This window comes from Macaca nemestrina, chromosome 9 (genome assembly GCF_043159975.1).
Source record: "Macaca nemestrina isolate mMacNem1 chromosome 9, mMacNem.hap1, whole genome shotgun sequence".
NCBI classification, from domain to species: Eukaryota; Metazoa; Chordata; class Mammalia; order Primates; family Cercopithecidae; genus Macaca; species Macaca nemestrina.
The window spans coordinates 74,081,102-74,107,886 of record NC_092133.1 but is presented as its reverse complement, the minus strand read 5'-3'; the positions used below and the strand labels follow the sequence as shown (position 1 = coordinate 74,107,886).

At 41.8% G+C, this 26,785-nt stretch overlaps 1 pseudogene; it reads right to left on the bottom strand.

Annotated features, from left to right (window-relative positions):
* Positions 1-10,898: 10,898 nt before the first annotated feature.
* On the bottom strand, positions 10,899-13,806 carry LOC105466220 (zinc finger protein 532 pseudogene; annotated as a pseudogene).
* Between the last annotated feature and the right edge of the window lie 12,979 nt (positions 13,807-26,785).

Genomic DNA, 26,785 nt, shown 5'->3' with positions numbered 1-26,785 from the left:
ACTGCTTCGGTGAAGACATTAATGCCATCGCTGCTGGCATAGATGCTGCAACTTGCACCACTATCACCGCTGGCCCTGGACAATGGACCCTGGACAGAGCCTGTGCTGGCTGCTTCTGGAGAGTAGGAGCTGTCACCATGCTTGCTCGAATACATTCTGTGCAGCTGGATCATTAAGATATGGATTCTACCTTCAAAGGGCCAACTGTCCAGTCCGAGGAGTGAAAGTCCACAAAAAGCCATTGTAATAGAAGAGAAAGTGCTGAGTCTGTTGGCAGAGGACAGTTACTGGACTCTGATTCCTGGAAGAAGAGAGGACTTTCGGTCAGGATAAGTTGCCTATGTGGTTTTGGGCTCTTGTGATATTGTCTAAGTGTATGTCGAATTAAGTTACCATCTTTTGAAATTCAAGAACCTAAGGAAAAATATTGAGGATAAAAGTGATACAGAATTAATTTTTACTAACCAAAAGAGGCCTACAATCCCCAAACACATATTCTCAGTGTATATATAGGTATGTATATGTACATTTCTACTCCAGTCTTTACTCTTAGGTCAATAGTTACCTCTTTCTCTTCCAGAATGGCCTTATTTGGCAGATTGAAGTAAAAGGTAACTTTATGTGTTGTTGTTTTAATTATAAGACATTATGGTTTTTTAAAGATCTTTTATTAATGAACCCGAAGTCCTATCCTTTTCCTGTCAGTACTTTCATTAATGGCACAATAATAACACCACCATCAATTATTTTACTAGTACTCTTAATTGTCATTTGGGTTTCGTGTCTGGAATAGTTTTCCAAAAAAAAAGAAGAAAAATAAAAAATCTCATTGTATTCAAAGGCTTTTCCAGGAAGGTTTATTTAATAGTTAATACAGAGTGCTGTTAACATTGACATCCCCACACACATTCTTGGTTTTTCTTTTTCTTCTTCTTCTTTTTTTTTTTTTTTTTGAGACAGTCTCGCCCTGTCGCCAGGCTGAAGTGTAGTAGCACGATCTCGGCTCACTGCAACCTCTGCCTCCCGGGTTCAAGCGATTCTCCTGCCTCAGCCTCCCAAGTAGCTGGGACTACAGGCACACGCCACCATGCCCAGCTAATTTTTGTATTTTTGTAGAGACAGGGTTTTACCACGTTGGCCAAGATGGTCTCGATCTCTTGACCTCGTGATCCACCCGCCTCAGCCTCCCAAAGTGCTGGGATTACAGGCACATTCTTGGTTTATCATACTCATCAATCATTCCTTCACACATCTAGTTTCCTGACTGATAACATAAAACATTGCATTTCTTAGTAGCCATTTAAAATGTAATTCCTAATGAAATTATTAATGACATATTAATGTCATACTTTTACTATATGTTTATGTTCCTAATCTTCCTGGGTCCCTTGGCGTTTGCTATTCTACAGGTCTTAATAAGGGATAGCAAAAGATTGGAAACAAGCTGAATATCCATAGAATGGGGACTGCTTCAATTATGGTACATCTCACAGTGGAACACTAGGCAGTGGTAAAAAATAATGAGGAGGCACTTCACGTTCTGATGTGGATTGATCTTCAAGATTACAGTGATGCCCTGCCTAACAAATGTTTTTGTCAGTGATGGACCACATATATAATGGTGATCCCATAAGATTATAATAGAGCTGTCCTGTACAGGTATACCATTTTTAATCTTTTCTACCATATTGTTACTGTACTTTTTCTATGTTTAGGTATGTTTAGATGCATAAATACTTTCCATTTTGTTACAATTGCCTACCGTGTTCTGTAAACATGTTGTTTAGGTTTGTAGCGTAGGAGCAATAGGCATTACCACATAGCCTAGGTGAATAGTAAGCTGTTCCATCTAGGTTTGTGTAAGTACTCTAAGATGTTCACAGAACAACAGACAAAATTGCCTAAGGCCATATCCCTGTCATTAAGTGATGCATGACTGTATTAAGAAAGACAGCCAGGCTGGGCGTGGTGGCTCACGCCTGTAATCCCAGCACTTTGGGAGGCCAAGGCGGGTGGATCATGAGGTCAGGAGATCGAGACCATCCTGGCCAACACAGTCAAACCCCATCTCTACTAAAAATACAAAAAATCAGCTGGATGTGGTGGCATGTGCTTATAGTCCCAGCTACTCGGGAGGCTGAGGCAGGAGAATCGCTTGAACTCGGGAGGTGGAGGTTGCAGTGAGCTGAGACCCGCACCACTGCACTCCAGCCAGAGCAAGACTTTGCCTAAAAAAAAAAAAAAAAGACAGATAGCCAAATGCAGAATAGACTACAGAGAATGATTTCTCTTTTGTTATAAAAGAGATGTTAGGACATGTATTGGTTGTAAAAGCATGAAATGCCTCTGTGAGGATATATCCAAGAAGGAGATAACATCTGTTGGCTGTTGGGAAGGAAATTGTGTGGCTGAAAGACTGTGTTGAGGGGGAGAATTTTCAGTGGTAATTTATACATCTAAATACATCAATGTGTATTTCCTAAGTGTGAGGACATTCGCTTATATAACCACTATGCAATGATCCAAATTTGGAAATTTAACATGAATATACTATAATCTACAGCCCATATTGAAATTTCAGTTATCTCAATCATGACTTTATAGCCATTTTCCCCCAGTTTAAGACTGTTTTAGTTCATCCAGGCTGCTCTAACAAAATACCATAGACTAGGTAGCTTATGAACAACAGAGATTTATTTCTCACAGTTCTGGACACTGGCAAGTCCAAGAGCAAGGTGCTGGCAGATTCAGTGTCTGGCGAGGGCCTTGCTTTCTGGCTCAGAGATGGTGCCTTCTTGCTGTGTCCTCACATGGTAAAGGGGTGAGGGGGTCTCTCAGCCTCTTTTATAAGGGCACTGATCTCGTTCATGAGAACTTACCTCCATGACCTAATAACTTCCTAAAAGCCCTACCTTCTAATATCATCACTTTAGGGGTTAGGATTTCAACATTTGATGGTAAGGATGGGAGTTGCAGGGGCACAAATATTTCAGTCATAGCAAGAACCCAACTCAGGATTGCACATTGCACTTAGCTGTCTTGTATCTCAGTGTCTTTTAATTTGGAATGGTTTCTAGGACTTTCTTTGTCTTTCTTTTTGTCAACAGCAGCAATGATTAAGCCTCTTTAAGTGACTTCTCAGGCAGTAGATGTAGACAAGTGGGAGCTGGGTTAAGAGAGTCAGAGGACAGAAAATGATAGGGATGGCTGTCAGCTTCTGCCTAGTTTGTGGTCTAATATGCAGAACCCCTTTGTGGGCTTCTTGGAATAACGGAGTTTGGAGAGGGTGAGAATATGCCCCTGCTTGGGGAGGCGGCAGATGGGGGTAAAGCTTACAGTCATTCTAAACTGGGTCTAAATAGAAATAGGACCGTATTTTGAGATCATAAGCCGATGAGGCCAGGTAACATTTAGAATGCATTCTTAGGTAGATTTATTTTTATTTATTTATTTTTATTATTATTATTTTTTGAGGCGGAGCCTTGCTCTGTCACCAGGCTGGTGTGCAGTGGCACGATCTCAGCTCACTACAACCTCTGCCTCCCGGGTTCAAGCGATTCTCCTGCTTCAGTCTCCTGAGTAGCTGGGACTACAGGCACGCACCAATACGTCCAGCTAATTTTTGTATTTTTAGTAGAGTTGGGGTTTCACCATGTTGGCCAGGATGGTCTTGATCTCTTGACCTCGTGATGCACCCACCTCAGCCTCCCAAAGTGTTGGGATTACAGGCGTGAACCACTGTGCCGGCCTCTTAGGTAGATTTATAAAAGGATATTGCCTATAGCTTTCATCAGTTTTTTAAAAGACTTTTTATTATGTGAAATTTTTAAAAGATACAAAAATAGACAAAATAGTTTAATGAACTTGCATGTACCCATCTCCCAGCTTCAACAATTATTATCATTCTTCCATTCTTGCTTAATCTATTCCCTGACTTTCCCCTGCCTGAAAGAATGTTAAAGAAAATCCCCATATATCATATCTTTTTACCCTCAAATACTTCAGAATATCTTTCTAACAAATCAGGATTAAACATACATGACCACAACTTTATTATCACATCCAACAAATTAATAATGTTGTCTTAATAAGATCTAATATCAATACACATTCCATTTGCAATCTCTCATCAATGTCTTTTTTTTTTTTTTTTTTTTTGAGACAGAGTCTCGCTCTGTCGCCCAGGCTGGAGTGCAGTGGTATGATCTTGGCTCACTGCAAGCTCTGCCTCCCAGGTTCATGCCATTCTCCTGCCTCAGTCTCCCAAGTAGCTGGGACTATAGGCACCCACCACCATGCCCAGCTAATTTTTTTTTTTTTTTTTTTGAGGCAGAGTTTCACTCTGTCACCCAGGCTAGAGTGCGGTGGTGCAATCTGGGCTCACTGCAACTCTGCCTCTCAGTTCATGCCATTCTAACTGCCTCAGCCTCCCGAGTAGCTGGGACTATAGGCGCCCACCACTACTGCACCTGGCTAATTTTTAGTATTTGTAGTAGAGACGAGGTTTCACCGTGTTAGCCAGGATGGTCTCGATCTCCTGACCTCGTGATCCGCCCATCTCGGCCTCCCAAAATGCTGGGATTACAGGCATGAGCCACCACGCCCGGCCTCATCAATGTCTTTTTATGGTTGGTTGGTGTTGAGATTTAAACAGGAGGACTTTCTGGTGTGGCCCTGAAGGACAGTAGTGAAGGAAAATACTCCTACTGGGCATAACTTCAAGCAATACCCCTGATTGTTTATTTCCCTGAAAAAAGAGGTTACCAGAGATATGGATCTACACTGATTTAGGGGCAATGGCTAATGGTTTAGCTGGCTGGGCTTGGAAGGGAACAATTGGAAAACTGGTCACAAGGCATTCTGAGGAAGAGGTGGATGGACAGACCTCTCAGATTGGCCACAAAAGCGAAGATTTCTGTGTCCCATGTGAATGCTCACCTAGAGTAATTACAGCAGCAGAAGATTTTAATAATCAAGTGGGCAAGATAATCTGTCCTCTGGATCAGCTGGCCTCTTTCCTCGGCTACCTAAAGTGTTCATGCTCAAAGTGGCCAAGGCAAGAGTGATGTGAACTGTCCACTTACTAAAGTCTAATGCCTACCACCACTGCTGAGTGGCCAACCTTCGAACAGCAGAGACCAACTGAGCCCTCAATGGTACCTTTCCCTGGAAGAACCAGCCAGTCTTTGCTTTTTCTGCCTGCAACACTCCTGCCAGAACTATTATCCATATATGAAAATAGTGCCTTGTTCACCATGGTAGTATGACAGTCTGCCTTGCTTCTGATCAAGAAATTCATTTTACAGCAAATAAAGTACAGCAGTGGGTTCATGCTCATGGAAATCCTGGGTCTACCTTACTGTCTTGATTACTATAGCTTTATAGAAAGTCTTAAAATCAGATAGTATAAGTCTTCTTTGTTCTTTTTAAAAATTGTTCTGGCTATTGTAGATTCTTTGTATTTTCATATAGCTTTTAGAATAAGCTTGTGAATTTCTACCAAAAAAAAAAAATCCTGTTGAAATTTGAATGGGATTGCATTGAATCTGTAGATCAATTTGGAGAAAATTGGTGTCTTAACAATACTGAGTCTTTCAATCCATGAACATGGCATATCCCTCTATTTATTTAAGTCTTCTTTATTTTATTTCAGCAATATTTTACAGGATTTTATTTTGTTTTTTTTGTGTGTGTGTTAAAAATTTTTAAATAGAGATGGGGTCTTTCTATGTTGGCCAGGCTGGCCTCAAACTCTGCTCAAGCAATCCTTCTGCATCAGGCTTCCAAGTAGCTGGGACTATAGGCTCATATCACCATGCCTGGCTTACAGCTTTTTGTATATGGGTCTTTTGTTCACATTTTGTTAAATACAGTCCTAATTATTTTAACGTTTGTGAGGCTATTGTATAAATGGTATATTTCACATTTTCATTTCCCAATAGTTTATTGTCAATATGTAAGAATACAATTGATTTTTGTATATTGACTTTGTAATTTATGATTTTTATAAGTTTTCTTATTTTAGTAGTTTTGTGTATTTCTTAGGATTACACACAAATATAATTACGTCCTCTGCAAAAATAGTTTTACTTCCCTCTTTCCAATCTGTTTGTTTCTCCTTCCCTTTCTTTTGTTTCCTTTCTTCTTTCTTTCTTCCTTGCTCTCTTTCTTTTTTTTTCCTTTCTTATTAAATCTTTTTATTTCCATAGGTTATTGGGGAACAGGTGGTGTTTGGTTACATGAGTAAGTTCTTTAGTGGTGATCTGTGAGATTTTGGTGCACCCATCACCCAAGCAGTATTCACTGTACCCAATTTGTGGTCTTTTATCCCTTACCCCCTTCCCACCCTTTCCTGTTGGAGTCCCCAAAGTACATTGTATCTTTCTTATGTCTTTGCATCCTCATAGCTTAACTTCCACATATGAGTGAGAACATATACATTTGGTTTTCCATTCCTGAGTTACTTCACTTAGAATAACAGTCTCCAGTCTCATCCAGGTCACTGTGAATGCCATTAATTCTTTCCTTTTTATGGCCAAGTAGTATTCCATTGTATATATATACCATGGTTTCTTTATCCACCCATTGATTGATGGGCATTTGGGTTGGTTCCATGTTTTTACAATTGCAAATTGTGCTGTTATATCTTTTGTACGTGTACAAGTATCTTTTTCATATAATGACTTCTTTTCCTCTGGGTAGATAGCCAGTAGTGGGATTGCTGAATTAAATGGTAGTTCTACTTTTAGCTCCTTAAGGAATCTTCACAGTGTTTTCCATAGTGGTTGTACTAGTTTACATTCCCACCTGCCTCAGAGGTCTCTGAAATGTCTTGGAGGCTTTTTCCCCATTGCCTTGGATATTGGCACTTGTCTCCCTTTTGGTTATGTAAGTATCTCTAGCAAGTGGTTGCTCCATAGAGACTGGTTAAATACTTGTTACCAAAAGAAAATATCTCTAGTAAGTGGTTGCTCCATAGTCTGCTTGGATTCTTCCCTTGAAAAAGCTTTTCCTTTCTTTGGCACATGGCTAGGCTGAAAAATTTCCAAACTATTATGCTCTGCTTCCTCTTTAAATATAAGTTCCAGCTTTGAGTCATTCCTTTGCTCCCACATCTGAGCATATGTTGTTAGAGGCAGCCATGCCACATCTTAAACACTTTGGTGCTCGGAAATTTCTTCTGCCAGATAACGTAGATTATCACTTTGAAATTTGAACTTCCATAGATCCCTAGGGCATGGACACAATATTGCTAAGTTCTTTGCTAAGGCATAACAAAGGTGACATTTGTTCCATTTCCCAATAAGTTTGTCATGTCCATCTGAGGTATCAGCCTGGACTTCACTGTTCATATCACTATCATCATTTTGGTCACAATATTTAACCAGTCTCTAAAAAGTTCCAAATTTTCTCTCATCTTTCTCTCTTCTTCTAAGCTCTCCAAACTTTTCGAACCTCTGCCCATTACCTAGCTCCAAAGCTGCTTCTACATTTCCAGTTATCTTCATAGCAATGTCCCACTCCTTGATACCAATTTTCTGTATTAAGCCATTCTTGTATTTCTATAAAAATACCTGAGACTGGTCAATTTATAAAGAAAAGCAGTTTAATTGGCTCATAGTTCTTCAGACTGTACAGGAAACATAGCACTGGCATCTGCTTCTGGGGAGGTCTCAGGAAGCTTACAATCATGGTGAAAGGTGAAGCTGGAGCAGGTGTCTCACATGGTGGGAGTAGAAGCAAGAGAGAGTAGGGGAGGTGCCACACACTTTAAACAACTAGATTTTGCAGGGAAAGCACCAAGCTATGAGGGATCCACCTCCATGACCCAGACACCTCCCACCAGGCCTGACTTCCAACACTGGGGATTTTATTTCAACATGAGATTAGGGTGGGGACAAACTATATCAACCTCTGATATAAAAATCCAATAATCAAGCAGCAATATTTTAAGTGCAGCACGGAATCTTCCATGTCATTATTTACAAGACCTGAATCTCTTTACATAATAACAAAATTGAATACAGATGACTTAGCCATTAAGTCCATTTAAAAAATCTGTCCTTTTACATGGTGACAGATTTTACTTTTTGTTATCTTTCTCCTTCTCTTTATCTTTTGCTCTTCCTTGACTTCCTTTTCTTATGTCTGTGTTTTTTGGCTTTTTATCGATTCCCCTGCAGTACCTGCATGTATGGGTTTTTTTTTTTTTTTTTTTTTAAATGTTTCTTGTGCTTTTTCTTTTTCTACTTTTTCTTCTTCTTCCTGCTATTCTAACTTTCTGCGGAACTGGGCCTACTACTGTGGCCTCAGGTTTCGCTCCCAGAAGGGCTCTGACTTCTGCTTGGACTCTGGCTCCTCCTATGCCTACCTGTCCAACTGGTGCTGTGTCCAGGCTTTCTTTTGCTTTCTCCATTATCTTTCAGGACCTTAGAAGTGTTTCCTGAAGTTTCCTCATCTTTTACAGATACATTACTTCCACTGTCACTTTCATTATAATCTGGCTCAAAAGCAGCTTCATCAGTGTCTCTAGTTCAGTCAGGGGACAGTCGAGAGGAGTGACTTAACTGGGGTTTAGGGTTGGTAGCATTCTTCTCAACTTGCCCAGTAATTTGCTCTTTCTCAATCTGTGTGTCTGGTGGATTAAGAGTATCAAGTAACTTATTGCCACTTGACTCTTTGTCATTCTTTGCTTGTAATATATGTGTCTCATGATCTTTACGAAGACTTCTACCTATAAATTTTGCCTCTTACCTTGAGTGTTTAGTATCATAAGTGGCTTTGTGATCATGAGGTTTTTTGATCTCTTGAGTGACTACAATTAACTTTTTTGGAATCTCCTCTGCCATTTTTAAGAAACTCTCTTTCCTCCATCAGCTTAATTTTCTGTTCAGATGCAGAAGCTATAGTTTGTTGTTTTTTTTAACTTTTTAAAAATTTTTTCATGTTTTGTACATACTTTTTATTTGTTGAGTAAATGAATATTTGTCAATATGTACATAACCACGTAGAGCGAGCATCAGATTTAGAGAGCAACATATTTGGGTTCTAATATGCAAAGCCACTTACCAGCTATGAGGGCTTCGGCAAAGGACTCAATCTGAGCTCAGCTTCCTCAACTGTAAAACCAGGTTATTTGGACCCATGCGGCCTACCACATAGGCTTATTGCAAGGTTCAAATGCAGAAACATGAAAGTACTATGAAGACAACTTAGAGCCATACAAACATAACAAGTAACAGCAATGAAATTTCAAGCTGAAATTCACACCCTCGGATCGTACTGATGTACTGATGGAGTCAACGAGAAAGTGACAGAATAGCTGATTACTAAAGAGAACGAATATGCCATTTTTCTGAGTGGGAAGAATTCTGCAACATCCTGTAGCTTGTCCCTGCAATGAATCACTTCCCAAACTTCACAAAGATGTGAGAGACTCACCGTCAATAACTCTCTCACAGAAGCACAAGGGCCAAATGTCCTGCGTTTATTTACATATGAAATGTGTTCCATACGGTTATGATGGATGGAGTGCATAACACCTGACAGCAGCAAGGCCTCTCGAAGAACCGAACGTTGACTACAGTATGTCATGCAAGTATCTATATATACACAAAAGAATTCCTTTTCTTAAAAAAAAATAGTACAAAACATGTTCAGGGATAAATACAAAATATAAAATGCAAAAGAAAACACAAAACGAAACCAAAAAATAGACCTCTCTCAGATAACTATACACGGAAGGGACAGAAGAGTACCTCTGCTGCATTTTAATAAAGCAGACGTTAAATGTGCTTCTTGAAATGGCTGAACTAAACCCGGGTGGCCCAGTGCTTAAGGTAACGGCCAATTGCAATACACAGGCGGCTGCACTGATAAGTCGGTGGTTGAACTTGTGCATCCCGACTCTAAGTACCAGAACGTTTGGCAGTAGCACCCAGAGCAGGAAACACCAACTCTTTTGACAGCAAAGGGTTAAGTCAACTGATTTTTTTCTGTCAAGAGCCAGAGAAATAATTGATATTCTTAGTTGTGTTTCTGTAATAGTTAACAAATTACACAACAAAAACCTGACTACATAAATCTATTGGTCTAACTACGTATTTGTAACTTTTATAGTAGTCCAGCCCTTTCGTTACTTTCCCTCCTTGTGCTTTCAAAGCCAGCCTTGCAGATCTGCCCAGAAAACCAGTACCATTTTTTTCTTTAGAATAGCCTTCCCCATTCCTCAAAATGGAATTGGGGAAATCAGCATTTCTTATTAGATTCCTGGCTTCAGTTTTTATCCATGCTGGGAAAGGAGCGACCTGCAAGGCTGCTTTAAACACCCTTTGGCGTGACCTGAAGACAAAGGCACGCCAACACTGGAGCGCAGTTGTCTCAAATGTGAAGTCACTCCCTCAGGGCAGGCACACCGAGGAAGTGCTAAGACACTTAAACGTTCCTAGTGTTTTCGAGACCCACAATTACTTACAATTTATGTAGTGAATTCCAAAAATTAAAAACACTAAAAAAGCCATTATTTTAGCAACATACAAAATAGTTTATTTGAATTTAGGAACGGCCCCTGTCACTAAGAACTTTGTTTTAAAGAAACAGTACAAAAAGAAAAATTCTAACCCAAAACAACTCAAATCGTTTTCCACTAAATACTGATACAAACGTGTAACAAAGAGTATAAAAAGTTATTCATTTAAATATATACAAACTCTTTTAAACTCAAATACTGTTTTAATACTTATCAAGGATATATACGACGAGGTAAAGGAAGGTACGTTGAAAGAGAATATATTGCAACAGCCTAGACAGTACTGTTAACTCTATTATACTGCAAACTCTTTGCAACAAAAATGTCTTTTATTCCAATGTGGACAGAGATTTTCCTCATGGACCATCTGTGGCTATTTCTCGGCTGAGCTCATCCTTTTGGATTTGATGAAGGCCATGCTGTGTGTCCACATGTGAGTATTTAAGGCTGCTTCAGTTTCAAAAGTTTTTGCGCATACTTTGCACTTTCTGTCTGACATGGCGCCATCGGGGGATTCATCCTTGTGGCTGGGTTTGTTCTCCTGTTGGTTATCTTCCCCAGCCCCATTTTGCTTGGAAACTGGCTGAGGTTCCTTTAACTTGTGTACGATGAAGAGGTGCCTGGACAGAGAAACGTGAGACGTGTAGCAGAGGCCACACTCCCGGCGCTGGTAGGAAGAACCATCCGATTTGTGCTGAGGGATGTGTTCGTGGAACTGCAGCAGGTTTTTGGTGGTGAAGCCACACATGGCACACTTGTGAACCTTAAAAACATTGATTTTCAGCTCTTTCAGTGGTTGAGTGATTGCTCCTCGGGGAGACCTGAACTCCAGAACTGGTTCTTCCAACTTCTGCTTGGGACTGGGGACCTTGGTGTCTTCTTTTATTTCTGTTTCCTCCTCATTGGTGGTATCTGTCATTTCTTTCAGGTCAGGGTCCTTGATGCCATGCATCAGCTGGACGTGCTTCTCCAGCATCAGTTGTTTGGTAAAGGTACGTCTGGAGTCTGGGCAGTGCGAGCAGGCCTACGCTTTCCTGATGCCTTTATGCTTGATCCGGTTGTGCCAGCACAGGCTGTGGGACGAGCTGAAAGACTTGTCACACTGGCAGCAGGGGTGTTTCTTCATTTGCTTCCCATGCTCCTTCCTCATGTGGGATATGTACACATCTCTCTGCATGAACAGGTGGTTACACTCCCAACACGTCCACCCAGGACTGGCCACTTTCTTGATTTTTTCACAGGAAATGGAGATTTCTTTTCCAATTTCTCTTTCCCATTCAGGGATTTGGTGTCCTCTTTGTTCTGATCTGCTGAATTTTGAGTTACAGACTTAATGCTCAAAGGCAAGTTTATACTCAAGTTTGGAGGCCCTTCAATACTTTTCAGTGTTCCATGCATAGACTTGATATGGTCCATCATAAGTTGCTTCTCTGCATATAAAAGAGAACGGTCAGGACACTTGAAAACAGACACCTTCTGGTTTTCAATGTGTTGGTCAAAGTGGCGATACAGCAAGGTTTGCAGGGTGAACACAGTGTCGCACATGAAACACTTTTGTATGATTTTTGGTTCTCCTATCTTGATGCCAGGATGCTGTGTGTAGGCATGGGAATATGTGCTTGGGGCAGACTTAAATGCCATTGGACAAATAGGACACCTGTAGAAGACTTCACAGTGAGAACCTTGAATGAGACTTCAGAGCAGCCACATCAGAGTACACAACATTGCAATGCACACATCGAAAACCAACTCTCCTCGTGTAGTGCAGACAGTTCTTGGTGACATGGGTCTGGAAGTCCACCGACCTGCAGATGGCCCTGCACTCAGGGCAGGTGTAGGGAGATTTATGCTGATGGATTCTTTGGTATGATGCATAACTGTACTGGTTAGGAAGCAGCATCTGGCAGACAGTGCAAGTCTTTTGTCCACTCATATCTGCAGCCTGCTGGAAATGTGTAGCCAGTGACGTCTCGTCCTGGAAGACTTCATTACACTCCAAACCTTTTAGACTATGTTTATGCAGTTTGGAGGGGTCTTCATCTAGGGGCATGGCTGGGGTGATGGGAGTGCTTGAAGGAGCCGATACGACTGTCCCAGTTATGCCAGACTGAATTTTTGTGACAATGTGTGTGCTGGCTCCCACAGGGCTCTGAAGAGTGGAAGTTGAAGTGGAAGTATTGCTTGATGGAGAAACTATCATTTGACCTGCTGGGACTGGTTTTAAAATTAAGTGGGAGCATTGCATTACCACCCCTTTCTCCTTATGCCCACGGGCATGGGAAAGGAGGCTGCATTTGTTGTAAAAAAACGAGGTTCTTTGTACAATGGTTGCACGTTACTTTGATGCACACGCTCCATCTGCCACAGTGCTGGGTCAGACTCTTTTCAAGTGCAAAGGAGTCCCCACACTCCAAGCACTTGTATCCACACGTTGGTAACATGATCCCTGCATTGGCGGGAGGACTGAGGTTTGGGATGTAAACAGGGACTGGATTGACACTGCTCAGCACCTTGTTGAAAGCTTCTACCACAGAACTCTGCAAGGACAACACTACCTGGACTCGAGACACCTTTTTGGGAGGTTGCGAGGCTGCTGCATTGATTATCGCCTGCTTTATTTGTTGCTGAGGTTTGGTTAGCACTTGGCGGAATACAGAGGTGGCCTGGGCACCCTGAGGCAAAAGGTTAAGGTTGGCAAGGTGCACAGTCTTTGGCACAAGTTTGGCGTTGGTCAGGCTGGATGCCGGCACCATGATAGTTTGCTGCTGGATGGCATTGGCGGCTTTAATGATGGTGCTGCTGGCGCTCTGGACAGAGGCAGCAGATATGACCGTGGCTTTCACCGTGGTGTTGTTAGTGAGCTTCAAATTAATGACTTGGGATCCTGTTGTCTTCACAGCAGACACTGGGCGGAAAGCAGTAGCCACAGGCTTGATTGTGACCTGTTTGGTGGTAAGCTCTGCGGGGGAAACTGCATTGGTCATGACCGCGGACTGGAGAGGCGCCCTGAGGGGAGAGGAAAGGACGGCGGCTGATGCTGGAGATGACAGAAGGGATGTCACAGAGGCCATCACGGACACCGTCTGCTTGGAAGATTTCTTCCCAGAGTCAAGATCCATTTCTGGCAATACCCTAATCACTGTTCTCTTGATTTCCCCAGAAGACATCTTATTGGTTTTTATGAGGACTTTGAGGATTGCTGGCGTGGACTCTGTGGGAGGCCTGCTATGCTGAGGCCTACGACTGGGGGTGTGGGCCCAGGCGGCGGCCTGTTGTTGTTTTTAATAGATAACCTTTATTAGGTTGAAAAATCTTAGTTTTCTAATACTTTAATGAGAGTTTTTATTGTTGTTGTTTTGCAGTAGGGTTTCCCTCTGTCGCCCAGCTGGAGTGCAGTGGTACAATCTTGGCTCACTGCAACCTCCACCTCCTAGTTTCAAGTGATCCTCCTGTTACCGGGGGTCCTTGCTCCCAGAGCTCCCAAGATGGTGGTGGCCCACTTCCAAGATGGCAGCCCGCCACTTCCAAGATGGTGGCAGGCCTCGCGTTTTATGACCTGGGGTTCTCGGCCTCACTGATTCTAAGGAATGGAATCTTGGGCCATGCGGGGAGTGTTATAGCTCTATTAGAAGCCATGGGTCACGGAAGAGAACCGTGGAACCCAGTGACTAGTGTTCAGCTCGATTAGGATGAACCCAGGCACTTAGCCATGCAGGAACAATGGCAAGCCTTTAGCCTGATTGGGAGTGGCGATGGGAACCTTGCTGGATCAGGAGCACAGTGGACACCCTGCTGGATCTGGAGGGATGGAAGTCAGCGGTGGGTCTGTGAGGCGAGTCTGCGACCGTGGCCAACGCAGGGGTGGATGGCAAGTGAAAGCTCAGCTCGAGCCATAACAAACATGGACCAGAAGAGTGCAGTTGCAAGATATAATAGAGTGAAAACAGAGCTCCCATACAAAGGGAGGGGACCCAAAGAGGGTAGCCATTGCTGGCTCCAGTGCCTGGGTTTATATCCCGACCATTGTCCCTCCCACTGTGCTCTCAGGCAACAGATGATTGGCTATTTCTTTACCTCCTGTTTTTGCCTAATTAGCATTTTAGTGAGCTGTCTTTACTATCTGATTGGTCGGGTGTAAGCTAAGTTGCAAGCCCTGTGTTTAAAGGTGGAAGCAGTTCCACCTTCCCAGCTAGGCTTACGGATTCTTAGTCGGCCTAGGAAATCCAGCTAGTCCTGTCTCTCACTCCCACCTCAGCATCCCAAGTAGCTGGGACTACAGGCATGTGCCACCACATCCAGCTAATTTTTTTATTTTTTATAGAGATGGGGTTTCACTATGTTACCTGGGCTGGTCTTAAATTTCTGGGCTTAAGTGATCCTCCCACCGTGGCCTCCCAAAGTGCTGGGATTAGAGGTGTGAGCCACCACACCTGATGAGAGGTTTTTTTTGTTTTTTTGTGTGTGTTTTTTTAATGTCATAAATGCCTGTTTCTGTTTTTTCACATCTCTGAAGATTATGATTTTTCTCTTTTATCCTATTAATGTCATGAGTTACACTAATTTTTTGAAATATTAGACCAACTCTGCATTCTGGGATAAGCGCCTCTCCCCCACGCCCTGCCAAGTCACATGTATTATCCTTTTTCTGTTTTACTATATTTGATTTGCTAATATTTTGTTAAGGATTTATATTAATAAGAAATACTATTAGCCTGTATTTTTCTTATAATGACTTTGTTTTTCTTATCAGGATAATACTGGCATCATAAAATGATATGGCAAATATTCTCTCCATCTCTTGTTCTGAAAGTGTTAGTGTGATATTGGTGTTATTTTCTCCTTAAATATTTTATAAACTTCACCAGTGAAGTGATCTGTGTTGGTGTGTTCTTTGTGAAAAAACATTTTAAAACTATGATGATTTCTTTCATAGATATAGTGTAACTTAGATTATGTCTTCTGTCATTTTTGTAATTTGCCTCTTTGAAAAAAGGGGTAATTTCATTATATCCATAAATGTATTTGCATATGTTTGTTTACATTATTCCTTTTTTTATTTTAATGTTCATAGGACTTGCAGTTATGTCTCCTTTTAAACTTCTGATATTGGTAATTTTTGTTTTTTCTTGAGCAGTCTAAAGGTTTATTGATTGTATTATACTTTTAAAAGATACAGCTTTTGCTTTAATTGGGTTATCTCTACTGTTATCCATTTTCTATTTCATTATTCTTATTCTCACCTTGATTTTATTCTTTTCTTCTGTTTATTTTCAGTTTAATCTATCCTTTCTAGTCCTCAATGAGGAAGCTTAGTGATTGCTTTTAGACCTTCCTTCTAAGCACCACTTCACCTGTTCTACAAATGCCTTTTTGTTCCCCTTTTGCAATCCTAATTGTTCTATTTGTCCCTGGAGGACACTGGGAGTTTCAAGTGTTCTGCAACTGAAGCTACTTCCATTAGACTCTTCATCAGATTTTAAAAAGGGTTTGTGACCAGAAAATTTCAGACTATTTGACACCAATTAAGTATAGATTTTTAGGTTCAATTTCTTACATAAACTATCAATTGTACACTTCTATGTAGTAAGGCCTAGAGCAGTTGACTGAACATTGTGGGGGAAGAAGATGTGTGTTTCATCTTTTTAATTCTTTCTCTCCCACTTCAGGAGAATTGTTGCTGCATAAGGCCTCTCAGGTCAGTGCCATTTCCCTCCTAGTTTTCTTTATGTGAAATAGCATAAATTCTGGCTATGCCCAAGCTTGTTGGTGAGCAGAAAGTTAAACTCTCCCTTCAGACTCAGTAAGTTTGTTAGAAAAACTGATATCTGGGCCAGGCGCGGTGGCTCACGCCTGTAATCCCAGCACTTTGGAAAGCCGAGGTGGGCGGATCATGAGGTCAGGAGATGGAGACCATCCTGGCTAACACGGTGAAACCCCGTCTCTACTGAAAATACAAAAAGCTAGCTGGGCGTGGTGGCGGGCGCCTGTAGACCCAGCTACTCGGGAGGCTGAGGCAGGAGAATGGCGTGAACCCTAGAGGCGGAGCTTGCGGTGAACCGAGATGGCGCCACCGCACTCCAGCCTGGGCGACAAAGCAAGACTCCGTCTCAAAAAAAAAGAAAAACTGGTATCTGGATTTGGTTCTAGTCTAGCATAGATTAAGAAGTAGAAATATGTTGAAATGAGGATAAAGAGCATTTTAAATGAAAACAGAGATCCAATATGATGAAATAGGAGTAAATTCTTTTTTGTTTCATTTTCCTCCAATTTCATTTTAAAACAGGTGATTTTTTAAAAGAAGATGGTTTTGTTCCAGTAGGCATTTGACGCATTAGCCTTCCTTGGCTTTCCCAGCAGGGATATAGACCTAGCTAAATGACCTGGTAGTGTTTTCTCTGAGTCAAGTTAGCATTAAATGTGGTCTCTGGATATGGGAAGAGATGCATAATCTAATAGTCTACAGATGTCAGAAACTTTATTCTCACCTTTTCTCTCCATATTTTAAATTTATATGTCTTTTTGAAAAACATTTAGACTGCCACCTCCAATTAGGATATAGAAAGTTCCAAGAGATCATTGCTCTCACTGAAATAATGTGAGTAAGCTGGACAAGCTACAGAAGCATAGTTGTTAAAAACCCAAGCTGAGGATAAAGAAGTGAAAATAAACTAAATTCCAGAGTGCAGAGAGCCCTTGCTAGGAAAGTGAGACCCGAGGCTGCTTTCCTCATAGGGGTATGGTGGATGGAAGATTGAACCCACTATAGATGGGAAGTTTTGCAGATGCAAGGAGAAACTAGCTGAACTTTTAACAAATTTGCATGAGCTGGCAAAATGTATTAAAATCCCCCAGAGTCCCATTCTTCACTGAGAACCTGGCAGCAGCAAGAACAGGGAAGGAGAATTAAGAGAGACTTGCTCAGGGCACACCTGCCTACTAATTCTTCTTAAATGTGCACATAATTAAATAGAGTAGACATGTTTATAAAAAACAAGAAGGGCTGGGTGCAGTGGTTCATGCCTGTAATCCCAGCAATTTGGGAGGCTGAGGTGGGTGGGTCACCTGAGGTCAGGGGTTCAAGACCAGCCTGGCCAACATGGTGAAACCCCGTCTCTACTAAAAATACAAAAAGTAGCCGGGCGTGGTGTTGCCCACCTGTAATCCCAGCTACTTGGGAGGCTGAGGCACAAGAATTGCTAACCTGGGAGGCGAAGGTTGCAGTAAGCTGAAATCGCACCACTGCACTACAGCCTGGGCAACAGAGTGAGACTCTGTCTCAAAAAAAAAAAAAAAAAAAAAGAAGCAGGAAGATGTAATGAATAATCAAGAGAAAACAAAAACAGAATGAGGAATGACCCAGATGTTGAAATCAGCAGACAAAAACTTTAAAATAAGTATTACAACACTGTTAACATGTTCACTGGAAAAGCCAAGCAAAAGCAAAATGTGTGAACAGATTGTAAATTTCGGCAGGAAATCTGAAACTCTACGAAAGAATAAAATGGAAATTCTAGTCCTGAAATGAGAAATTCATTTGAAGGACTTATCAGCAGATTGAATAGAGCACAAGAAAAGATATGTAAACTTGAAAATAGGTTAATTAAATTAATCCAAACCGACGCATAAAGAGAAAAATTAAAACTCAAGCAGCATAAATACAAAGAAAACCATACTAAAGCACATAATGGTCAAATTGCTGAAAACCAATACTAAAGAGAATATCTTAAGTGCTATCAGAGAAAAAGGGCAAATACATTTAAGAAGGTAACAATAAGAAAGAATGATGGCTGAATTCTTATTAAAAATGCCCACGACAATGTAATGGCTTCTTTAAAGAATTAAAAAAAGCATTCAAAATACATACTTCAAAAATAAAGGCAAAATAAAGACATTTGTAGACAGGGAAAAGTTGAGGAACTTAGTCCAGTAAGTAGACTTGCACTACATAAGTCTGCAAATTATAAAAATTTTAGGTTAAAAGGAAATGATACCTGATGATATGGTTTGCATCTACATCCCTACCCAAATCTCATGTTGTATTGTAATCCCTATTCTTGGAGGTGAGGCCGCCTGGTGGGAGGCGATTGTGGGCCGATTCATCATAAATAGTTTAGCACCATTCCCTTGGTGCTGTTCTTGTGATTATGAGTGAGTTCTCATGTGATCTGGTTGTTTGGAAGTGTGTAGCACTTCCTCCCTTGGTTCTCTCTCTTGCTCCTGCTCCCTCCTTATAAGATAGCCAGCTCTGACTTTGCCTTCCACCATAAGTATAAGCTCCCTGAGGCCTCCCCAGAAACAGAAGCTGCCATGCTTCCTGTACAGCCTGCAGAACCATGAACCAATTAAACCTCTTTTCTTATAAATTACTCAGTCTCAGGTATGTCTTTATAGCAATGGAAGAATGGCCTAATACACCAGATTAATCCTGGATCTGTAGGAAAGAAGAGTGTTGGAAAGGGTAAATATGTAGAAATGTGTGTATGTGTATTTGTGTAGATGCATGTGGATGCTCACATACATCAAGATACTATTATTATTTTATTTGCTTAATATGTATGTCTTTATATATTATATAAATATGTATATATTATGTATGTGTTTAATACATATTAATATGTAATTAATATATTAACATGTATGTATTTATTAAACAAATAATGTCTTGATGGATGTGAGTATGTACATGCAGGCACATACATACATATATACACACATATACATACATATATATACTCATATATAAGTAATATATATGTATACATACACACACACACATATTACTTTCTTGGCTCCAAGCTGAAGAATGAATACTGGTATACTGGTGGTGAACTTGCTCAGATTTTATCTGTTGAATATATCTTTAGTTTGTACTTATTGTCGGTGAGTTTTTTTTCCTGGGTAAAGGAAATTGTAAATTTCTATGTTAACAGGTAGGTGTATTAGGCCATTCTGGCACTGCTATGAAGAAATACCTGAGACTGAGTAATTTATAAGGAAAGAAGTGCAGTTGCCTCACTGTTCCGGTGTCTGTATAGGAAGCATAGAGGCATCTGCTTCTGGGGAGGTCTCAGGAAGGTTTTACTCATGGTAGAAGGTGAAGCAGCAGCAGGCACTTCATATGGTGAAAGCAGGAGCAAGAGATGGGGAGTGAGCAGAGGTGCCACACACTTTGTTTTTTTTTTTTTTAGACAGTTTCGCTCTTTTTGCCCAGGCTGGAGTGCAATGGTGCAATCTCAGCTCACTGCAACCTCTGCCTCCCGGGTTGAAGTTATTCTCCTGCCTCAGCCTCCTTAGTAGCTGGGATTAGAGGTGTGCACCACCATGCCTGGCTACTTTTGTATTTTTAGTAGAGACGGGGTTTCACCATGTTGGCCAGGCTGGTCTCAAACTCCTGACCTCAGGTGATCTGCCCACTTTGGTCTCCCAAAGTGTTGGGATTACAGGCGTGAGCCACTGTGCCTGGCCAGGTGCCACACACTTTTAAATGACCAGATTTTGTGAGAATTCACTACCACAAAGACAGCACCAAGCCATGAGGGAAACACCCCCATAATCCAAGCATCCTCCACCAGCCCTGCCTCCAGCACTGGGGGTCATAATCCAACATGATTTGGGAAGGGACAAATATCCAAACTATATCATTCCACCCCTGACTCCTCCTAAACTCATGTCCTTTTCACATTGCAAAATGGAATCATGCCTTCCCAACAGTCCCCCAAAGTCTTAACTTATTCCAGCATTAACTCAAAAGTCCAAAGTCTCATTTGAAACAAAACAAATCCCTTCCACCTATGACCCTGTAAAATAAAAAACAAGTTACTTGCTTCCAAGGTACCATAGGGAGAAACTGGCCAAAAGAAAAGGGCTACAGGCTCCCTGCATGTTTGAAACCCAGCAGGGCAGTCATTCAATCTTTTTTTTTTTTAATTTTTTTTTTTTAATTATTATACTTTAAGTTCTAGGGTACATGTGCACAATGTGCAGGTTTGTTACACATGTATACATGTGCCATGTTGGTGTGCTGCACCCATTAGCTCATCATTTACATTAGGTATATCTCCTAATGCTATCCCTCCCCTCTCCCCCATCCCCACAATAGGCCCCAGTGTGTGATGTTCCCCTTCCTGTGTTCAAGTGTTCTCATTGTTCAATTCCCACCTATGAGTGAGAACATGCGGTGTTTGGTTTTCTGTTCTTGTGATAGTTTGCTGAGAATGATGGTTTCCAGCTGCATCCATGTCCCTACAAAGGACACAAACTCATCCTTTTTTATGGTTGCATAGTATTCCATGGTGTATATGTGTCACATTTTCTTAATCCAATCTGTCACTGATGGACATTTGGGTTGATTCCAAGTCTTTGCTATTGTGAATAGTGCCGCAATAAACATACGTGTGCATGTGTCTTTATAGCAGCATGATTTATAATCCTTTGGATATATACCCAGTAATGGGATGGCTGGGTCAAATGGTATTTCTAGTTCTAGATCCTTGAGGAATCACCACACTGTCTTCCACAATGGTTGAACTAGTTTACAGTCCCACCAACAGTGTAAAATTATTCCTATTTCTCCACATCCTCTCCAGCACCTGTTGTTTCTTGATCTTTTAATGATTGCCATTCTAACTGGTGTGAGATGGTTTTGATTTGAATTCTCATTGTGGTTTTTATTTGAATCTTAAAGCTCCGAAATAACCTTTTTTTGACTCTATGTCCTACAACAAGGGGACACTGGTGCAAGGGGTGGGCTCCCTAGTCCTCGGGCAGCTCCACCTCTGTGGCTTTGCAGGGTACATCCCCTGTGGCTGCTCTCACAGTTGAGTGTTTGTGACTTTTCCAGGTGCAGGGTACAAGCTGCCAGTGGATCTGCCATTCTGGGGTCTGGAGAAAGGTGGTCTCCTTCTCACAGCTCCACTAGGCAGTGGCCCAGTGGGGACTCTGTGTGGGGGCTCTAACCTCACATTTCCCCTTGGTACTTTCCTAGTGGAGGGTTTCTATAAGGAAAACCTGTCCCTGAATCAGGTTTTGCATGGGCTCCTGGGCATTCTCATACAGCCTCTGAAATCTAGGCAGAGGTTGCCTAGCATTCTTCACTCTTGCATTCTGCACATCTACAGTTTTAACATCACATGAAAGCCACCAAGGCTTATGGCTTGCATTCTCCAGAGTGGCAACCTGAGCTGTACCTGGGCCCTTTTGAGCCAGAGATGGAGCTGGAGTAGCTGGGATGTGGGGAGCAGTGTCCTGAAGCTGTGCAGGGCCACTGGGCCCTGGGCCTGGCCCATGAAACCATTCTTTCCTTCTAAGCCTCTGGACCTGGGATGGGAGGGACAGGCACAAAGGTTGTCTTCAAATGTCTTCATGGCCTTTTCCTCATGTCTTAGATAAAGGTACTTGGCTCCATTTAGTTATACAAATATCTTATACAAGTGGTTATTCCACGGCCTGCTTGAATTCCTCTCCCAAAAAAGCTTTTTCTTTCTCTGTCACATGGTCCAGCTGCAAATTTTCCAAACATTTAAGTTCTGCTTCTTGTTTATATATAAATTCCAACTTTAAGTCATTTCTTTGCTCCTGCGTCTGAATGTGGACTGTTAGAAGCAGTCAGGGCACATCTTGAACACTGCTGCTTAGAAATTTCTTCTGCCAGATGCTGTAAATCATCACTTCAAACTTCCACAGATCTCTAGTGCAAGAGCAGAATGCAGCCAAGATCTTTGCTAAAGTTTAACAAGGGTGACCTTTGCTCCAGTTCCCAGTAAGTTTCTGATTTCCATCTGAGACCTCATCAGCCTGGACTTTGTTGTCCATATCACTATCAGCATTTTGGTTACAACTATTTAACCATTCTCTAAGAAGTTCCAAACTTCCCCTCATCTTCCTGTCTTCTTCTGAGCTCTCCAAACTCTTCAAACCTCTGCTCATTACCCAACTGCAAAGCTGCTTTCATATTTCTAGGTATCTTTATAGCAATGCCCCATGCTAGGTACCAATTTTCTATATTAGACTGTTTTTGCACTTATAAAGAAACTCCTGAGACTAGGTATTTATAAGAAAAGAGGTTTAATTGGCTCACGATTCTTCAGGCTGTGCAGGAAGCATAGTGCTGGCATCTGCTTCTGGGGAGGCCTCAGGGAGCTTTTACTGATGGTGGAAGGTGAAGCAGGAGCAGGCACTACACATGATAAAATCAGGTGCAAGAGAGATGGGGAGAAGTGACACACACTTTTAAATGACTAGATCTTGTGAGAACTCATTATCATGAAGACAATGCCAAGCCATGAGGGACCTGCCTCCATGACCCAAACACCTCCCACCAGGCCCCACCTCCATCATTGGAGATCACAATTCAATATGAGATCTGGGTGGGACAAATATCCAAACAATATCAGCAGTTATTTTCTGTTGGGAAAAGCTGAGTGTTGGGAGAAGCTGAGGCAGGGCTTGCATGTATGATATAATGTAAAAAAGTCTTGGAACATGTCCGGGGTCCAGGGTCTAAAACCCTTTGTGGTCTTTGGAACACCAAGCTCTGTGCTAAAGGGTGGGAGGCTACTCTGATGCACCATAATCTAAGCCCAGGGCATAAAATCCCTCGTGGCTTGAATAGAATCCAGGGCTTGTGGCTCTGGAATGTGTCTAGACTTGCTGGCTCCTTGCTCCTTGCTCTCCCAGGATCGGTTGTATCTTGAGTTAAAAGAACCTGCTCTCCATTATCTCAAGTAGCAGAGCAAATGCTAAACCATCACAACTGTAAATCATGTGCTTAATGCAATGTGCCATTTTGACCTCCACATTCTCACCCCCTGATTCTTTGTTGGATTACCAATAAATAGTGTGGGCTTCCGGAGCTCAGGGCCTTCGCAGCCTCCATACACTAGCGACGGCCCCTGGTCCCAGCTTTTTCTCTCTCAAACTGTCTTTTTCTCAATCCTTTCACTCTGCTGGACTTTGTCACCCCCACGACCTGGTGTTGGGTCTGATCACCCAACAATTTTCTTTCATTGCATTGAAATGGTCAGTCTACTGTCTTCTAGCTTCCATTGTTTCTTTTGAGAATTTAGCTGTTACTCTAACTGCTGCCTCTCTAAAGACATCTTTTAAGGTTTCTCTTTGTCTTTGGTTTTTTGCAGTTTCACTATAATGTATTTACATGTTGATTTATTTTTAAAATTTTCTGCCTTGAGATTTATTCTGCTTCTTAAACACATGGTTTGATGTCTTTAATTAGTGGGGTTTTTTTCGTTGTTGTTTTTTGTTTTTTTTTCTGAGACAGGGTCTTGCACTGTTGCCCAGGCTGGAGTGCAATGGTATGATCTTGGCTCACTGCAACCTCCGCCTCCCAGGTTCAAGCAATTCTCCTGCCTCAGCCTCCCAAATAGCTGGGGTTACAGTTGCGTGTCAACATGCCCAGCTCATTTTTGTATTTTTAGTAGAGATGGGGTGTCACCATATTGGCCAGGCTGGTCTCAAACTCCTGACCTCATGATCCGCCCACCTCAACCTCCCTCCCAAAATGCTGGAATTACAGGCATGAGCCACTGTGCCTGGCCTTTTATTAGTTTTGGACAATCTCTAGTAATGATTTATTCACATTTGCCTCTGTTCCCATTATTTTTTCTTTAGGGATACCAATAAAACATACGTGTTAGACTGTCTTACCATATCCTCTGCATCTCGATCTGTCATGAAGCAATTATTTTCATGTCTCTTCACAATTGGGACTTTCTGAGCAAATGTTATTGATATTTGAGTTAAAGAAAGTTAGAGGGTGTTAGGACTAAAGCCATCTGCTCCCATTCAAAGGGCAATAAGATTTATCTTCTTCTAACTCCCACCCACCCAACTTCAGGCCAAATGTTTGCATTCTGTAGTAGAGATGTTCCCGTTTTTCTTTCTGAGACTATTAATTTACATTTCAAAGGGGAATAAAACCTGGAACCATGGAGCCAGTTGCTTCCATTCTGAAGGACTGTAAATGACTGGAGAGCAAAGGTGTTTCTCTCTGAAAGAGAGGATTGTAGCTGGGAATGGTGTAGTCTATATGAATTACGTTCTTAATTTAAACTGTTAGATTCATAATTTCAGAATTTCTCTTCTATACTGCAAAAACTCCTCTGCATAGGCAGGCTTATCAAACTATGCACTTTAAATAGGTGGATTTTATTGTATGTAAACTGTACCTCAATAAAGCTGTTAAAAAGATAAAATCAGACAGAAAAAAGGTTATTGAATTTTTAATTTTCATAATGTATTTTTCAATTCTAAAAAATCTATTTGGTTTTGTGAAAGGAATATAAATCTTGGGGCCCCCAAATCACTAAGTTAAAGGCAAAAGTTAAGTTAAGCTGGGAACTGCTTAGAGTCAACCTGCCTCCCATTCTACCCAAAGTCACCCCTCTGCTCACTGAGATAAATGTATATCTGATTGCCTCCTTTGGAGAGACTAATCAGAAACTCAGTGCAACCGTTTGTCTCTTATTTACTTATAACCTGGAAACCTTGCCCTGCTTGGAGTCTTCCCATCTTTGCTTTGAGTTGTCCCATCTTTCCAGTGCAAACCTGTGTTCATCTTGCATATGATGTCTCATGTCTCCCTAGAATGTATAAAACCAAACTGGGCTCTGACCACCTTGGGCACATGTTGTTAGGACCTCCTGAGGGTGTGTCACAGGCACGTGTCCTCAATCTTGGCAAAATAAACTTTCTAAATTAATTGAGACTCATCTCAGATGATCAGGGTTCACAGTTTCCTTACACATCTGCTATGTCACTTTTTATGATTTCTAGTTTTCTGCCAAAATGGTTTAAATAAACTTTTATCTCCTTGAACATAGTAGACCTATTTATTTTATGGCATCTACTGATGATTCCATTATTTGCAGTTCCTGTGGGTGGGTCTATTTGTTGTTTCTGTTCATTCTCATCCATAGCATTTTTAAATTTTTTTTTTTTTTTTCAGATGGAGTTTCACTCTATCACCCAGGCTGGAGTGCAGTGGCACGATCTCAAGTGATTCTCTTGCCTCAGCTTTCTGAGTAGCTGGAATTATAGGGGCCCCCCACCATGCCCGGCTAATTTTTGTATTTTTAGTAGAGATGGGGTTTCACCGTGTTGGCCAGGCTGGTCTCAAACTCCTGACCTTGTGATCCACCTGCCCCAGCCTCCCAAAGTGAGCCATGGCAGCCATGGCAGCCGGCCCCATCCATAGCATTTTATCTTCACGTGTACTTGGTTATCCTTGACTCTGTGTTAGACATTGTGCTTGGAAAACATAATTTAAGGCCTATGCTGTGCCCTTGTCGTCTAAAAATAGTTTTTTATTCCTTTTGCCAGGTGACTGGGAGCACTACCAACACAGAATTACCTTAATTCAAGTTCAGGCCTTGTTGTTTTCTCCACCACTCAGATTTTTGAACCACATTTTCATCTATGCGAGGATTGGTTTGTTTTTTGTTGTTCTTACTTCAAGTGTGCAGCATTTTGGGGTCACATCCCAAAGCCAGATCATATATTGGGTCTGACACTTGGTGGGCCCTGGATGCCAACTTTTTTCCCATAGTACCTTGAGGCCACCAAAGCCCAGAAGCACAGCTAAACTTGGAACAATAGAGGCCAAGTTGTTTTACTAATCTCTCTAGATTCTGGGCCTCTTTTGGAACTTGGCCAGATAATTTTTCACTATCTTCCAAGCTCTGTGATGCTTGTAAGGCCAAGGAGGGAGGATCGCTTGAGCCTAGGAGTTCAAGACCAGCCTTGGCAACATGGGGAAACCCTGTTTCCACTAAAAATACAAAAAATTAGTCGGGCGTGCTGGTGCGTGCCTATAATCCCAGCTACTTGGGAGACTGAGGCAGGAGAATTGCTTGAACCTGGGAGGTGGAGGTTGCAGTGAGCAGAGATTGCACCGCTGCACTTCACCCTGGGCAACTGAGCAAGACTCCGTCTCAAAAAAAAAAAAAAAAAAAAAAAAGGGAAATGAAGTCTCAGAGCCTCTGCTTGGGAGCTTGAACAGGAACCAGAACCAGCAAGAACATCCCATCAACAGACCACCAGAGCCAACCGTGCAGGATACGCCTTCAATAGCGACAACGTGTGGCAGCATCCAGCAATGGCAGCATAGGGCTGGAGTTGTTCTTTGTCCATCTGGTGCCAGGGAGCCGGACTGAAGAAGCAGAATTCCTGGACAATACAGGGGAGGAGGGAGGGCCCAGGGAGGAGGCGCTGGACTTCCTTTGCATCACAGTAGGCGAGTGC